We start from the raw sequence: 17,534 nt of genomic DNA, 5'->3' as shown, positions 1-17,534 counted from the left end.
TTATTTATTCATTTGAGAGAGAGCACAGCACAGGAAAGAGTAGAGGGAGGGGAGAAGTCGACTCCCTACTGAGCGGAGAGCCTGGTGTGGGACTCGGGACCTGGGACCAGGACCTGAGCTGAAGGCAGACACTTAACCGACTGAGCCCCGCAGGCGTCGCTAGACCTCACATCTTCGCGGCACATGGGGAGGAGAGAAGCTGCGGGTGAGCACCCTGGGGGCCGGTGCTGTCCCTGCCCCCACCCAGCCCCCCGGGGTTTGTGAGCTCCAGAGGGCGGGCGTCTCGGCTGGGCTGTCCACCAGGCACTGTGCCACGTCAGCATCTATGCAAAATGCTCCGGCTGCTCTCCAGCTGAACGAGGGCTCACTGGAGGTTCGCCATACACGTCCCTCAACCTTTCTGAATGCTGGAAAAGTTTTATAACATACATTTTGGTTACGATTGGTGCCTTAGTTATATGTCTTCTCTACTTGAATATAGAAACCATAAGGGCAAGGAACATGGCTTTGTTGTTTATCGTTGTACCCCAGGGGCTGTATTATGATGCGTGCTCAAGAAATATGTAATTAACCACGAAAAGAAAGAAATAAAACTAACAAGAAAACAAAACTGAAAAATCCCAAAAAACTCTAACTTCTCAGGGGCTTGCACAGACTTCTCCCAATTTCAAGAGTCCCTTTCCTTCCTTATGATTATCCTTTTGAATAAAGTCTCTGCTAAGTCCAGATTTGTTTTCATTGGACAAATGTTTCTGGATAAACATTACTTACAAAAGTTAAAATACTTAAGGTTAACTTCTTTTATGCCACCAAAAAATGTCTATACTAAAGAATTTCTGTACAGTGCCAATAAAATGGAAACAGGTAAAACTATGAGTTCCCATCATCTGTCAGCAAATCACAGCAAAATGTCATGCCTTCTATTACACTTACTTTGGCTTCTTTTGTTTCTGTATTTTGTCTTTTTTTTCCTTTTTATAAACAATAAAGTTTTTTCTAATTAAAAAAAAAAAAACCCTAAGTGCCTGTACTCAACAAAAATCCCCCAAACCCTTGCTGTCTAGAAGGACAGGTCAGGGGCACCTGGGATGCTCCGGGTAAGCTGCAAAGGATTTGAGCACAAAGAGGGAGAGTTTTAAGTTTTGGCGGAAAAAAGTCTGAGGAGAGAGAATGCCTCAACTTCTTGGCTTGTAACCCTCTGGTCTTTTGCCGAGCTTTCTAAAATCCCTCCCTCTTTATAACCCTTAAATTATCTGTACTGAACAGTGTTCGTAGTAAAATAAAGCATATATAATCTCTGCTCAGCAGGGAGCCTGCTTCCCTCTCTCTCTCTGCCTGCCTCTCCGACTACTTGTGATTTCTCTCTGTCAAATAAATAAATAAAATCTTTAAAAAAATAGTAATAATAAATAAATAAATAAATAAATAAATAAATAAAAAATAAAGCATATATTGTAGAAAAAGGCAGCCTAGACAGTAGACTGACTCGCCTCCTCCTCCCAGTTCTTCTGACACAGCACACCCATTTCTTTAAACTTTATTTATTTCAGAGAGCGAGCGAGACCAGCGGGTACTAAGGGAGAAGGAGAGAGAATCCCAAGCAGACTCCACACTAACTGATCTCACGGCCCTGAGATCATGACCTGAGCCAAAACCAAGGGTTGGACGCTCAACCCACTGAGCCACCCTGGCGCCCACAATGCATCACACCCTTACAGATTTGGGTTATATTCCTCTATGTAATGTTTTAGTGTGTACATTTGTACATTATTATCTTACAAAAAAATTCATTCTAGGGGCGCCTGGGTGGTTCAGTGGGTTGGGCCTCTGCCTTCAGCTCCGGTCAAGGCCTCGGGGTCCTGGGATGGAGGCTCGCATCAGGTTCTCTGCTCAGCGGGGAGCCTGCTTCCCCCTCTCTCTCTGCCTGCCTCTCTGCCTACTTGTGATCTCTGTTTGTCAAATAAATAAATAAATAAATAAACAAATCTTTTAAAAAAGAGTCATTCTACACAAGGTGCTGCAACTTGCTTCTAACAAAACAGAAAGTGGTGTCCTTTCACATCAGTACTGCATTTTTAAAAAAATTTAATTTCTTTTCAGCGTAACAGAATTTATTGCTTTTGCACCACACCCAGTGCTCCATGCAATCCGTGCCCTCCTTAATACCCACCACCAGGCTCACCCAACCCTCACCCCCCACCCCTCCAAACCCCTCAGATTGTTTTTCAGAGTCCATAGTCTCTCATGGTTTACCTCCCCTTCCAATTTCCCTCAACTCCCTTCTCCTCTCCAGCTCCCCTTGTCCTCCATGGTATTTGTTATGCTCCACAAGTAAGTGAAACCATATGATAATTGACTCTCTCTGCTTGACTTATTTCACTCAGCATAATCTCTTCCAGTCCCGTCCATGTTGCTATAAAAGTTGGGGATTCATCCTTTCTGATGGAGGCATCATACTCCATAGTGGATATGGACCACATCTTCCTTATCCATTCGTCTGTTGAAGGGCATCTTGGTTCTTTCCACAGTTTGGCGACCGTGGCCATTGCTGCTATGAACATTGGGGTACAGATGACCCTTCTTTTCACTACATCTGTATATTTGGGGTAAATACCCAGTAGTGCAATGGCAGGGTCATAGGGAAGCTCTATTTTTAATTTCTTGAGGAATCTCCAAACTGCTCTCTATTTGGCTGCACCAACTTGCATTCCCACCAACAGTGTAAGAGGGTTCCCCTTTCTCCACATCCTCTCCAACACATGTTGTTTCCTGTTTTGTTAATTTTGGCCATTCTAACTGGTATAAGGTAGTATCTCAATGTGGTTTTAATTTGAATCTCCCTGATGGCTAGTGATGATGAACATTTTTTCATGTGCCTGATAGCCATTTGTATGTCTTCATTGGAGAAGTGTCAGTTCATGTCTTCTGCCCATTTTTTTATATGATTATCTGTTTTGTGTGTGTGTTGAGTTTGAGAAGTTCTTTCTGGATCCTAGATATCAACCTTTTGTCTGTACTGTCATTTGCAAATATCTTCTCCCATTCTGTGGATTGCCTCTTTGTTTTGTTGACTATTTCCTTTGCTGTGCAGAAGCTTTTGATCTTAATGAAGTCCCAAAAGTTCATTTTCACTTTTGTTTCCTTTGCCTTTGGAGACATATCATGAAAGAAGTTGCTGTGGCTGATATCGAAGAGGTGTCTGCGTATGTTCTCCTCTAGGATTCTGATGGATTCCTGTCTCACGTTGAGGTCTTTTATCCATTTCGAGTTTATCTTTGTGTATGGTTACGTACATTCTTTTTAATGACAGAATCACATTGTAGTGTGTACCATCGTTTTTAAACTAACACATTTTTTATGATTTCTTTCTTTGCTCTTTGTTCTTTTTAACTACTTTTGTTCTCCTTGTTTTTCTCACTAGACCCTCCCCCCCCAAAAAAAAAAGATTTGAATAGTAAGTAAACCTGAAAATAGCAAGATGGATGACGTCTTATGACAGAAACTTCCAGATGCTGAGGAGTTGAGAGACTGTTATCTCAAAATGAAATATCTCATTTCTTTTACTGTTAGAAGAAATTTCAGCTTGTTTGTAAATGGACCAATATTTCTCAAAATCAAAAAGGCAATTTCTGAAACAAAACTCATTCCTTTACTCAGTCAAAACCATTTTGACAGGTCAAAATTTAAAGCAGAGTACCCATTTTTCTGTGCAGAAAGGAGTGCCTTACATCCTTGAGAATTCGTCTGTGTCTTTATTTTCTTTTAATTTGCCTTGGATAATGAAGGCATGCACATGGCACAAAATTCAAAAGATACAAAGGGTCTACCAACTTTTCACCCCAACGCAGAAATGTGGAAATGCCTCCAGATTCCTGGGAGTCAATGCCTCCAGATTCCTGGGAGTCTGATCACTTCTCCGCAGGATTTTAAAATTGTGGACCTGGCAAGCCCCTCCCTCCACCCTGTTCTTTGCACCCCTCCCCCTGGCTACCCATCCATCCCTTCCAGATCAGCAAGATGGCAAAGGAAACGAGAGGCTGACAAGGGGCTGTAGGGTTCCCGACTTTGTCCCCTTCTGCGCACTGCCCCGAAATGCTCATCCGTCTGGGGTAAGATGAGCGATGGAGGAGCAGGCTTCTTACCTTCACTGCACTGGAGACGGTTCTCCTTTGTTATGAAGGTTTTCTCATCTTGCATTCATGGTTTTTGTGCCGTCAGGAACTGGGCCTTGGCTAATGGCAGGTCTGGCCTTCATCTTCTCCAGAACGTGGGATTCCCTCCAGCACAGTGGCTTCCGTTACTCCATGGGCCCTCCCAGCGCATGTGACAGCTCGTGTGGCCCCCGTGACTCAGCCTGCATCGCACACCCCCCACTCAGGCTGTCTTCCTGCAACTTTGGCTCTGGGCTGAGGGAAGATGCTGGAAGATGAAGCAGACAAGGACGAGATGCGGAACAGGGCAGGACTGGCTCTGGTCATATTTCACCTACTATTTTGAGTGACATCAGAGAGATAGGAGCCCGGGTGTTCATACTGGTTAGCAATATGTGCTCAAAAAGACTGCCCTTCCCAACATCCTTTCGCAGGGGCCAAAGGCATTTCAGGGAAAGTGGTTGTAGGTAATTACTTTCTGAATAGGATTTTCAAGACAGTGTGATGATTTGTCTCCCTTTATCTAGGACGATGTTGATGAGGGAGCAGGAGGCAAGTTGAGGACAAAACCGAAGCTGACACCCTGCGACCTCCCCCTACCCCCTACTCCTGGGGTGGGACATTCCTCCAGGATCTCCCAGGGGTCTCAAACATAATGCCTTGCTAGAGGGAAAACAACCTTCAGTCCACAATGGCAAGGCCTCTGGTATCTTTCTGGGTCCTCTTTAGCATATGAAAGTTCTTTCAAACCCTCCCTTTTCCTTACCTCCCCCAAAGCCCATAGTATATAATCAGCCACCCCCCCACAACCCCAGGCAGCAGCTCTTTCTGCCCACAGGCCCAGTCCCCAGGCCTTAATAAAGCACAATTTTGCACCAAAGATGCCTCCACAGCTCCTCCTTGGTCATGGGCTCCAGACTCTACCCCGCTGAACCTCACCTGTATTCCAAAACCACATCAATGTGGTATAATGTTGGGGTGTGGCAACAACAGTCAAGAAAGATTTCTTAAGATATTTTCAGTACAAGAAATATGGTTTTATTAGAGCGTGGGTGATGGGGTCGATCCTGTTCAGTTTAGTGCCCTGGGGATGAAGGGTCCAAGGAGGAAGGGGTCAAGAGTGTCAAAGTCCCCAAACCATTAAGATAAAGACTGCAAAGTGCCCTCTGGATTTAGCTAAGACTAGTAGAAATTACAGTACCCTTAGGGTAGCTGGATTGAGTGGAGGGAGTAGGTAGGAATTCATTTTGAAATAAAATATTTAAAGGGCACCTGGGTGAGCATCTGACTCTTGGTTTTGGCTCAGGTCATGGTTTCAGGGTCATGGGATCAAGTCCCACCTCAGGCTTCATGCTCCTGCATAGAATCTGCTTGAGATTCTCTCTCCCAGGCCCTCTGCCCCTCCCCCTGCTTGTGCACATTCTCTCTATATAAAATAAATAAATATTGTATAATAAAATAAAAATTATATATATAATAAATAAAATGAAATAAAATATTTTATTAATATAATACTTGTATTTTCAATCAAAAGCACAATGAGATACCACCTCACACCAGTCAGAATGGCTAAAACTAACAACTCAGGAGAAACAAAAGATGTTGGTGAGGATGTGAACAGGAACCTCCTACACTGTTGGTGGGAATGCAAGCCGTGCAGTCACTCTGGAAAACAGCATGGAGGTTCCTCAAGATGTTAAAACTAGAGCTACCCTATGACCCAGCAATTGCACTACTGGGTATTTACCCAAAGATACAAACGTAGTGATCCAAAGGGGCACGTGCACCCGAATGTTTATAGCAGCAATGTCCACAATAGCCAAACTATGCAAAGAACCTAGATGTCCATCAACAGATGAATGGATAAAGAAGATGTGGTACAGGATGCCTGGGTGGCTCAGTGGGTTAAAGTCGCTGCCTTCAGCTCAGGTCATGATCCCAGGGTCCTGGAATCGAGTCCTGTATCAAGCTCTCTGCTCAGCAGGGAGCCTGCTTGCCCCTCCCCTCTCTCTCTGCCTGCCTCTCTGCCTACTCGTGATCTCTGTCTGTCAAATTACTAAATAAAATCTTTAAAAAAAAGAAGAAGGGGCACCTGGGTGGCTCAGTGGGTTAAGCCGCTGCCTTCGGCTCGGGTCATGATCCCAGGGTCCAGGGATCGAGTCCTGCATCGGGCTCTCTGCTGAGCGGAGAGCCTGCTTTCCTCTCTCTCTCTCTCTCTCTCTCTCTGCCCTCTTGTGATCTCTCTCTGTCAAATAAATAAATAAAATCTTTTAAAAATAAATAAATAAATAAAAAGAAGAAGAAAAAAAAAGAAGATGTGGCACACACACACACACACACGCGCGCGCGCACATACATAGTAGAGTATCACTCAACCATCAAAAAGTGAAATCCTGCCATTTGCAATGATGTGGATGGAACAAGAGGGTTTTATGCTGAGAGAAATAAGTCAGTCAGAGAAAGACAATTACCATATGATCTCACTCACGTAGAATTTCAGAAGCAAAACAGAGGAGCACAAGGGAAGAGAGGGGAAAATAATACAAGATGAAATCAGAGAAGGAGACACACGGTAAACAAGTCCTGGAAACCAGTCCCAAGTAACAAAGCCCAGATACAAGGGTGGGTCAGGCCGGGTGGAGGTATCCAGTCAGTGGGGCACATACTGTCTCCCTAGCTACCAAGGAGTATGGGCCCCACCCTTTGGGCACCAACTCTGACCAAGGTGATAGGCTAGTTCAAATATCTACTACAGGGTCAACTGTAATTCAATTGGTCACTTATGTGTGATCTAGCAGGACTGTGCAACTTTCTCTGTGTTACAATCTCATTGGTCACCTGTGCGTGGCCAACCATGTGACCCAACCACATGGCCTTTGCCATTAAAAGCTAGTCTGTAAAGAAGAGAGGAGTTGCCTCTTTGCCAGAGACGTCCCTGGCCGGTCAGTTTGATTCTTTTTTTTTTTTTTTTAAGATTTTATTTATTTATTTGACAGAGATCACAAGTAGGTAGAGAGGCAGGCAGAGAGGAGGAAGCAGGCTCCCTGCTGAGCAGAGAGCCCGATGCTGGGCTCAGCAGGAGGCTGGCTGAGGACGGAGCAGGGGCTGGCGCCTTGCACCCCCTCTCCACCCACTCCCCTTGGTAATATGTGTGACATTCCTCAGGCACCCCTGACTGCCCTAAAAGAAGAGCAAATGGTTATCTTGCAGAGATCACAGTCCTGCAAGGCAGGAGTCTCCCTTTGTTTGCAAATGTCCTTGAGATTTACAACAAAGAAGTTACCTTATCAATAGCCCAATTTCCAAAGACACATAATTCAGTTCCTCAAGCCCTAACGTCACCCTCCCCTCTATAAAAAACCGAAGGAGACGGAGGTAGAAGGAAAAGTAAATAAAGTTAAATTTCTTTTAAAACCTAAATCTCACTCACAAGGACTCTTGATAGCAGGAATGTCACATTCCACCAGGAGACTCCCAATTGTCTTTTTTTTTTTCCAATTTATTTATTTTCAGAAAAACAGTATTCATTATTTTTTCACCACACCCAGTGCTCCATGCAAGCTGTGCCCTCTACAATACCCACCACCTGGTACCCCAACCTCCCACCCCCCCACCACTTCAAACCCCTCAGATTGTTTTTCAGAGTCCATAGTCTCTCATGGTTCATCTCCCCTTCCAATTTACCCCAAAGCACATACCCTCCCCAATGTCCATAACCCTACCCCCCTTCTCCCAACCCCCCTCCCCCCAGCAACCCACAGTTTTTTTCGTGAGATTAAGAGTCACTTATGGTTTGTCTCCCTCCCTATCCCATCTTGTTTCATGGATTCTTCTCCTACCCACTTAAGCCCCCATGTTGCATCACCACTCCCTCATATTAGGGAGATCATATGATAGTTGTCTTTCTCCGCTTGACTTATTTCGCTAAGCATGATACGCTCTAGTTCCATCCATGTTGTCGCAAATGGCAAGATTTCGTTTCTTTTGATGGCTGCATAGTATTCCATTGTGTATATATACCACATCTTCTTGATCCATTCATCTGTTGATGGACATCTAGGTTCTTTCCATAGTTTGGCTATTGTGGACATTGCTGCTATAAACATTCGGGTGCACGTGCCCCTTTGGATCACTACGTTTGTATCTTTAGGGTAAATTCCCAGTAGTGCAATTGCTGGGTCATAGGGCAGTTCTATTTTCAACATTTTGAGGAACCTCCATGCTGTTTTCCAGAGGGGTTGCACCAGCTTGCATTCCCACCACCAGTGTAGGAGGGTTCCCCTTTCTCCGCATCCTCGCCAGCATCTGTCATTTCCTGACTTGTTGATTTTAGCCATTCTGACTGGTGTGAGGTGATATCTCATTGTGGTTTTGATTTGTATTTCCCTGATGCCGAGTGATATGGAGCACTTTTTCATGTGTCTGTTGGCCATCTGGATGTCTTCTTTGCAGAAACGTCTGTTCATGTCCTCTGCCCATTTCTTGATTGGATTATTTGTTCTTTGGGTGTGGAGTTTGTTAAGTTCTTTATAGATTTTGGACACTAGTCCTTTATCTGATATGTCGTTTGCAAATATCTTCTCCCATTCTGTCAGTTGTCTTTTGGTTTTGTTAACTGTTTCCTTTGCTGTGCAAAAGCTTTTGATTTTGATGAAATCCCAAAAATTCATTTTTGCCCTTGCTTCCCTTGCCTTTGGCGATGTTCCTAGGAAGATGTTGCTGCGGCTGAGGTCGAAGAGGTTGCTGCCTGTGTTCTCCTCAAGGATTTTGATGGATTCCTTTCTCACATTGAGGTCCTTCATCCATTTTGAATCTATTTTTGTGTGTGGTGTAAGGAAATGGTCCAATTTCATTTTTCTGCAGGTGGCTGTCCAATTTTCCCAACACCATTTATTGAAGAGGCTGTCTTTTTTCCATTGGACATTCTTTCCTGCTTTGTCGAAGATTAGTTGACCATAGAGTTGAGGGTCTATTTCTGGGCTCTCTATTCTGTTCCATTGGTCTATGTGTCTGTTTTTGTGCCAGTACCATGCTGTCTTGATGATGACAGCTTTGTAATAAAGCTTGAAGTCTGGAATTGTGATGCCACCAACTTTGGCTTTCTTTTTCAATATCCCTTTGGCTATTCGAGGTCTTTTCTAGTTCCATATAAATTTTAAAATTATTTGTTCCATTTCTTTGAAAAAGATGGATGGTACTTTAATAGGAATTGCATTAAATATGTAGATTGCTTTAGGTAGCATAGACATTTTCACAATATTTATTCTTCCAATCCAGGAGCATGGAACATTTTTCCATTTCTTTGTGTCTTCCTCAATTTCTTTCATGAGTACTTTATAGTTTTCTGAGTATAGATTCTTAGCCTCTTTGGTTAGGTTTATTCCTAGGTATCTTATGGTTTGGGGTGCAATTGTAAATGGGATTGACTCCTTAATTTCTCTTTCTTCTGTCTTGTTGTTGGTGTAGAGAAATGCAACTGATTTCTGTGCATTGATCTTATATCCTGACACTTTACTGAATTCCTGTATAAGTTCTAGCAGTTTTGGAGTGGAGTTTTTTGGGTTTTCCACATAGAGTATCATATCATCTGCGAAGAGTGATAATTTGACTTCTTCTTTGCAGATTTGGATGCCTTTAATTTCCTTTTGTTGTCTGATTGCTGAGGCTAGGACTTCTAGTACTGTGTTGAATAGCAGTGGTGATAATGGACATCCCTGCCGTGTTCCTGACCTTAGTGGAAAAGCTTTCAGTTTTTCTCCATTGAGAATGATATTTGCAGTGGGTTTTTCATAGATGGCTTTGATGATATTGAGGTATGTGCCCTCTATCCCTACACTTTGAAGGGTTTTGATCAGGAAGGGATGCTGTACTTTGTCAAATGCTTTTTCAGCATCTATTGAGAGTATCATATGGTTCTTGTTCTTTCTTTTATTGATGTGTTGTATCACATTGACTGATTTGCAGATGTTGAACCAACCTTGCAGCCCTGGGATAAATCCCACTTGGTCGTGGTGAATAATCCTTTTAATGTACTGTTGAATCCTATTGGCTAGTACTTTGGTGAGAATTTTTGCATCTGTGTTCATCAAGGATATTGGTCTATAGCTCTCTTTTTTGATGGGATCCTTGTCTGGTTTTGGGATCAAGGTGATGCTGGCCTCATAAAATGAGTTTGGGAGTTTTCCTTCCATTTCTATTTTTTGGAACAGTTTCAGGAGAATAGGAATTAGTTCTTCTTTAAATGTTTGGTAGAATTCCCCCGGGAAGCCATCTGGCCCTGGGCTTTTGTTTGTTTGGAGATTTTTAATGACTGTTTCAATCTCCTTACTGGTTATGGGTCTGTTCAGGCTTTCTATTTCTTCCTGGTTCAATTTTGGTAGTTTATATGTTTCTAGGAATGCATCCATTTCTTCCATATTGTCAAATTTGTTGGCGTAGAGTTGCTCATAGTATGTTCTTATAATAGTTTGTATTTCTTTGGTGTTAGTTGTGATCTCTCCTCTTTCATTCATGATTTTATTTATTTGGGTCCTTTCTCTTTTCTTTTTGATAAGTCTGGCCAAGGGTTTATCAATTTTATTAATTCTTTCAAAGAACCAGCTCCTAGTTTGGTTGATTTGTTCTATTGGTTTTTTTTGGTTTCTATTTCATTGATTTCTGCTCTGATCTTTATGATTTCTCTTCTCCTGCTGGGCTTAGGGTTTCTTTCTTGTTCTTTCTCCAGCTCCTTTAGGTGTAGGGTTAGGTTGTGTACCTGAGACCTTTCTTGTTTCTTGAGAAAAGCTTGTACCGCTATATATTTTCCTCTCAGGACTGCCTTTGTTGTGTCCCACAGATTTTGAACTGTTGTATTTTCATTATCATTTGTTTCCATGATTTTTTTCAATTCTTCTTTAATTTCCCGGTTGACCCATTCATTCTTTAGAAGGATGCTGTTTAGTCTCCATGTATTTGTGTTCTTTCCAGACTTCCTCTTGTGGTTGAGTTCTAGCTTCAGAGCATTGTGGTCTGAAAATATGCAGGGAATGATCCCAATCTTTTGATACTGGTTGAGTCCTGATTTAGGACCGAGGATGTGATCTATTCTGGAGAATGTTCCATGTGCACTAGAGAAGAATGTGTATTCTGTTGCTTTGGGATGAAATGTTCTGAATATATCTGTGATGTCCATCTCATCCAGTGTATTATTTAAGGCCTTTATTTCCCTGTTGATCTTTTGCTTGGATGATCTGTCCATTTCACTGAGGGGAGTGTTAAAGTCCCCTACTATTATTGTATTATTGTGGATGTGTTTCTTTGATTTTGTTATTAATTGGTTTATATAGTTGGCTGCTCCCACATTGGGGGCATAGATATTTAAAATTGTTAGATCTTCTTGTTGGACAGACCCTTTGAGTATGATATAGTGTCCTTCCTCATCTCTTATTATAGTCTTTGGCTTAAAATCTAAGTGATCTGATATAAGGATTGCCACTCCTGCTTTTTTCTGATGTCCATTAGCATGGTAAATTCTTTTCCACCCCCTCACTTTAAGTCTGGCGGTGTCTTTGGGTTTGAAATGGGTTTCTTGGAGGCAACATATAGATGGGTTTTGTTTTTTTATCCATTCTGATACCCTGTGTCTTTTGATTGGGGCATTTAGCCCATTAACATTCAGGGTAACTATTGAGAGATATGATTTTAGTGCCATTGTATTGCCTGTAAGGTGACTGTTACTGTATATTGTCTCTGTTCCTTTCTGATCTACCACTTGTAGGCTCTCTCTTTGCTTAGAGGACCCCTTTCAGTATTTCCTGTAGAGCTGGTTTGGTGTTTGCAAATTCCTTCAGTTTTTGTTTGTCCTGGAAGCTTTTAATCTCTCCTTCTATTTTCAATGATAGCCTAGCTGGATATAGTATTCTTGGCCGCATGTTTTTCTCGTTTAGTGCTCTGAAAATGTCATGCCAGCTCTTTCTGGCCTGCCAGGTCTCTGTGGATAAGTCAGCTGCCAATCTAATACTTTTACCATTGTATGTTACAGACTTCTTTTCCCGGGCTGCTTTCAGGATTTTCTCTTTGTCACTAAGGCTTGTAAATTTTACTATTAGGTGACGGGGTGTGGGCCTATTCTTATTGATTTTGAGGGGCGTTCTCTGAACCTCCTGAATTTTGATGCTCGTTCCCTTTGCCATATTGGGGAAATTCTCCCCAATAATTCTCTCCAGTATACCTTCTGCTCCCCTCTCTCTTTCTTCTTCTTCTGGAATCCCAATTATTCTAATGTTGTTTCGTCTGATGGTGTCACTTATCTCTCGAATTCTCTCCTCATGGTCCAGTAGCTGTTTGTCCCTCTTTTGCTCAGCTTCTTTATTCTCTGTCATTTCGTCTTCTATATCGCTAATTCTTTCTTCTGCCTCATTTATCCTAGCAGTGAGAGCCTCCATTTTTGATTGAACTTCATTAATAGCTTTTTTGATTTCAACTTGGTTGGATTTTAGTTCTTTTATTTCTCCAGAAAGGGCTTTTATATCTCTGGAGAGGGTTTCTCTAATATCTTCCATGCCTTTTTCAAGCCCGGCTATAACCTTGAGAACTGTCATTTTGAACTCTAGATCTGACATATTACCAATGTCTGTATTGATTAGGTCCCTAGCCTTTGGTACTGCCTCTTGTTCTTTTTTTTGTTGTGAATTTTTCCGCCTTGTCATTTTGTCCAGCTAAGAGTATGTGAAGGAGCAAGTAAAATACTAAAAGGGTGGCAACAATCCCAGGAAAATATGCTTTAACCAAATCAGAAGAGATCCCAAATCGTGAGGGGGGATTCTCCTCCCTCACGATTGGGTGAGGGATCTCCTCTGATTGGGATCTCCTTTGATTGGGATCTCCCAATCTCTTCTGATTGGGATCTCTTCTGATTTGGGGATAAAAAGAGGTTCAAAAAGAAAGAAAGAAAAAAAATGAAAAAAGAATTAAAAAAAAGAGATTGAATTAAAAATTCAATCAAGAATTTAAAAAAGAATTAAGAAAAAAAAAGATTGAAGAGATTAGGATCTCTTCTGATTTGGGGATAAAAAGAGGTTCAAAAAGAAAGAAAGAAAGAAAAGAAAAAAAAAGAATTAAAAAAAAGAAAATAGGGGCGCCTGGGTGGCTCAGTGGGTTAAGCCGCTGCCTTCGGCTCAGGTCATGATCTCAGGGTCCTGGGATCGAGTCCCGCATCGGGCTCTCTGCTCAGCAGGGAGCCTGCTTCCTCCTCTCTCTCTCTGCCTGCCTCTCTGCCTGCTTGTGGTCTCTCTCTGTCAAATAAATAAATAAAATCTTTAAAAAAAAAAAATAAAATAAAATAAAAAAAAGAAAATAAATAAAGAAAAGTATAAAAAAGAAAAATATATATATATTAGATAATCTAGTTAAAAAACGTTAAAAAAGAAAAGGGTAAAAGTTATAAAAATTTTTAGCAGAAGAAGTGAAAAAAAATGAAAAAGAAAAAAATTAAATTAACTGCAAGACTAAAAAATCACAGGCAGAAAGCCATGAGTTCTGTGGTTTGTTTTCTCCTCCTCTGGAATTCTGCTGCTCTCTCCTTGGTATTGAAACTGCACTCCTTGGTAGGTGAACTTGGTCTTGGCTGGATTTCTTGTTGATCTTCTGGGGGAGGGGCCTGTTGTAGTGATTCTCAAGTGTCTTTGCCCCAGGCGGAATTACACCGCCCTTACCAGGGGCCGGGCTGAGTGATCTGCTTGGCTTTGCTTTCAGGAGCTTTTGTTCCCTGAGCGCTTTCCGTAGAGTTCCGGAGGTCGGGAACACAAATGGCGGCCTCCTGGTCTCCTGCCTGGAGGAGCCGAGAGCCCGGGGCCCCGCTCCCCTGTGCGCCCTCAGCGAACAGCTCCTAGTAACTCGCGTCTGCCTAACCTCCGGCCCTGCTCCGAGCTCACCGAGCCTGCGACCGGTTCAAGGCAACTCCGAGCTGCGAGCTTACTGTCGGCTCTGTCTCTGCAGCCGGCTTTCCCGTTCCAATATCTGCAAGCTCTGCGACACTCAGACACCCCCGATCCTTCTGTGACCCCACGGGACCTGAGGTCACGCCGACCCCGTGTGGGCTTCGCCCCGGTTTAGCCTCCGGAGCGATGTCCCTCAGCAGAGCAGACTTTTAAAAGTCCTGATTTTGTGCTCCGTTGCTCCGCCGATTGCCGGGAGCCGGCCCCTCCCCCCGCGGTCTATCTTCCCGTCGCTTTGGATTCACTTCTCCGCCAGTCCTACCTTTCAGAAAGTGGTTGTTTTTCTGTTTCTAGAATTGCTGTTCTTCTTCTCTTCGATCTGCCGATGGATTTGCAGGTGTTTGCAATCTTTAGATAAGCTCTCTAGCTGATCTCCTGCTAGCTGAGGTAGTCTCAGCCTGCTACTTCTCCGCCATCTTGACTCCTCCCCCGACTCCCAATTGTCTTTATGTTAGTGCCTCATTAGAGGGAAAGTGGCCTTGGCTTGATAGTAACCAGGCCTTCAATATCCTGACAGTCTTCTTTACCTCAATAGCCCTTCTGACACCCCTTTGTCCTCACCTACCCAACTCCTGTGTATATAACCAGCCACTCCTCACAGGCCCTGGGCAGCCGCATCTCTGCCTGCCCACAGTCCTGTCCCTGTGCTCTAATAAACCAACTTTTTGCACCAGAGACGTCTTAAGAATTCTTTCTTGGTCATCGGCTCCGGACCTCACCCCACTGAACCTCACCTAGGTTCCAAGAACTTCATAAATCCCAGAACCCCAGGATCATGACCTGAGCCGAAGGCAGAGGCTTTAACCCACTGAGCCACCCAGGTGCCCCGGTCAGTTTGATTCTTGATGCTTGGCGTGAAATAAAGCTTTGCTTGACCTTCGCTGTGTATCAGTCTCGCTCCTTTGACCATGGACCCAACAAGATAAGACTGATGAATCAATGACCGCTAGCTCTGAAAGTAATAATAGACTATATTTTAGTTAATTGAATATAAATTTTAAAAATATGGAAAAAATTTTAAAAATAACTATTTTATTAGTTAGGTTTAGTTTTTTGTTGCATATGCAGATAAACCAAATAAGTGGCTTAAACAAGACACTGGCTTTAGTCCTGCTCACATATACGAAGTCTGACACAAGCTGGCTGATTTACCTTTCACTACACCATGCTAATTGGCTCCCAGCGCTCAAGACTGCTTCATGGTCCAGGGCAGCTGCCCAAGTTCCAACCATCCTGTGCACATTCCAGGCTGAATAAGAAGGAAGGATAGAGGTTATTCCCAGTGTTAGAGCCGACAGTTAGTTTAGCCTCTAACAGGATGCCTGGAAGCCAAAAGGAAGAGGCCACGGCCGCCTATGGGGAAGGTCAGAGGCAGGTCCTGGCAGCATGAGAAGGATCCCACCACACAGGCCCAGGATGGCGGCGCCACGACAGGAAACCCTTGAGCAAGTGAGGAGGAAAAGACATCGAATCCCTGCTTCTAAGAAATCCTTGCCCTAGTTAACAACTGTTGGTAGAAGACAGAAGGTGAACCCCATAGGCAGGCGGCTCGCTGGCTTGAACACTCCCTTGCCCTGTCCCTCTCCACCCCTGTAGCCCACTCCATCTCTCTGTTTCTTGCTCTCACATCTTGAGATGGTACTTTCACTGCTTCTTAAAAAGATTTTATTTATTCATTTGCCCGAGAGACGGAGCACAAGCAGGCAGAGAGGAGACAGAGGGAGAAGTAGACTCCCTGCTGATCGAGATGTCCGATGCAGGATTCCATGCCAGCACCTGGGATCACGACCTGAGCGAAAGGCAGGTGCTCAGGTACTTTCACTTTAGTAAACTTCCCTGGTTGTGTCTCTCATCCACTATGTTGTGTGTCTGTCCTTGAATTCTGTCTCCTGATGAGATCAAGAACCTTTGGTGACGTTTTTGGGCCAGGCTGGGTGGAGGCCTCAGGACCTGCGTGACAGACCGTAAGCAGCCGGACACGGTTCCGCCGGTAGCGTTGCCTAAGGGGCCTGGCTGAGTGCTGGCTGCAAAGGGCAGTACCTTCGAGCTGAGTATATCGCCATCTGGAATAAAATTAAGGAAGGAGTGGAGATTGGCAATAACATAGTGAACAGTCCTTTCTATGCTGTATTAAGATTGGAAAGAACTTATTAAAACAAATATGTGTACCAGAAGTCCCAGGCTGGAGGCCAGGAGCTCGGCCTCATCTGCACAGATGATTTTACAATTTTTAGTTTTCAACACTTAAAAGTTAATAGGTTTCATATAAAACTCCAGATTCTGGGATGCCTGAGTGGCTCACTTGGTTAAGCTTCCAACTTGGTTTCGACTCAGGGTGTGGTCCCAGAGTCCCTGCAACATGCCGGCATCAGTGGCTGAGGGCAGCACGGAGTCGGCTTGTCCTTCTCCCTCTGCCCCCGCCCCCAGTTCAGGGTCTCCCGGCCCTCTAAAATAAATAAATAAACCTTTAAAAAAAGAAAAGCCTCCAGATTTCTGCCTTCTCTTGACAGAAAATCTGGCAGTATGCTGGGCCCAGATTCTCCATGGCAATCTGTAGCGAGAGAAGTAGCTGCCTCTGGGGAGGCACATCCGTCCTACAGTGAGTCACCGTCCTCCTCTTGCCCTTTTGGCTCCGGTCTAGATTGCTCATTACAGTTCCCCTCTGGCTTTTTTTTTTTTTTTAAACATTTTATTTATTTATTTGACAGACAGAGATCACAAGTAGGCAGAGAGAGGAGGAAGCAGGCTCCCCACGGAGCAGAGAGCCCGATGTGGGGCTCGATTCCAGGACCCTGAGATCATGACCCGAGCTGAAGGCAGAGGCTCAACCCACTGAGCCACCCAGGCACCCCTCCCCTCTGGCTTTTAACCAGCATTTATGTTTGCATGCCGGTCACTTTACAAATACATAAATAATAATGATGACTGAAAGACCCCCTTCCTCCTTGGTAAGGTTTGTTTTAGCAACCTATTGTCCCCATAGCCTGATGGCAACACATTGTCTGTGGTCACCCGGTCTGTCAAAGGAGAGACAAATGAGAAACGAAATGTACCGGGACTTTCCAGAGTGCTGTCCCAAGGAACCGCCAGAACGCCCTGACCCCAACGCCCAATCATGCCTGAATCAAATTAATCAATTAGACTCCTGTAACCATGCATATCTGCTTCTGTAGGAAGCTTCCCGCCACCACTTCCCACCAGAACAAACCGTTACAGTGCCTAACAATGCTTGATTTAGGTTAACCAATCAGATTCCTGTAACCAAGCATCTGCTTCTGTAAACTCACTTCCCACCACCCCAACCTTGCCCTATATAATCTGCTCCCCAACTTAGCCCGGCACGCTCAGCCCACAAAGGCTGATGCGTCCGCAGGCGCCTGTGTAACCAATAAACCTCTTGCAATTTGCA

Source organism: Neovison vison, chromosome 1, assembly GCF_020171115.1.
Source record: "Neovison vison isolate M4711 chromosome 1, ASM_NN_V1, whole genome shotgun sequence".
Lineage (NCBI taxonomy): Eukaryota > Metazoa > Chordata > Mammalia > Carnivora > Mustelidae > Neogale > Neogale vison.
Note: the sequence above shows the minus strand (reverse complement) of the source record.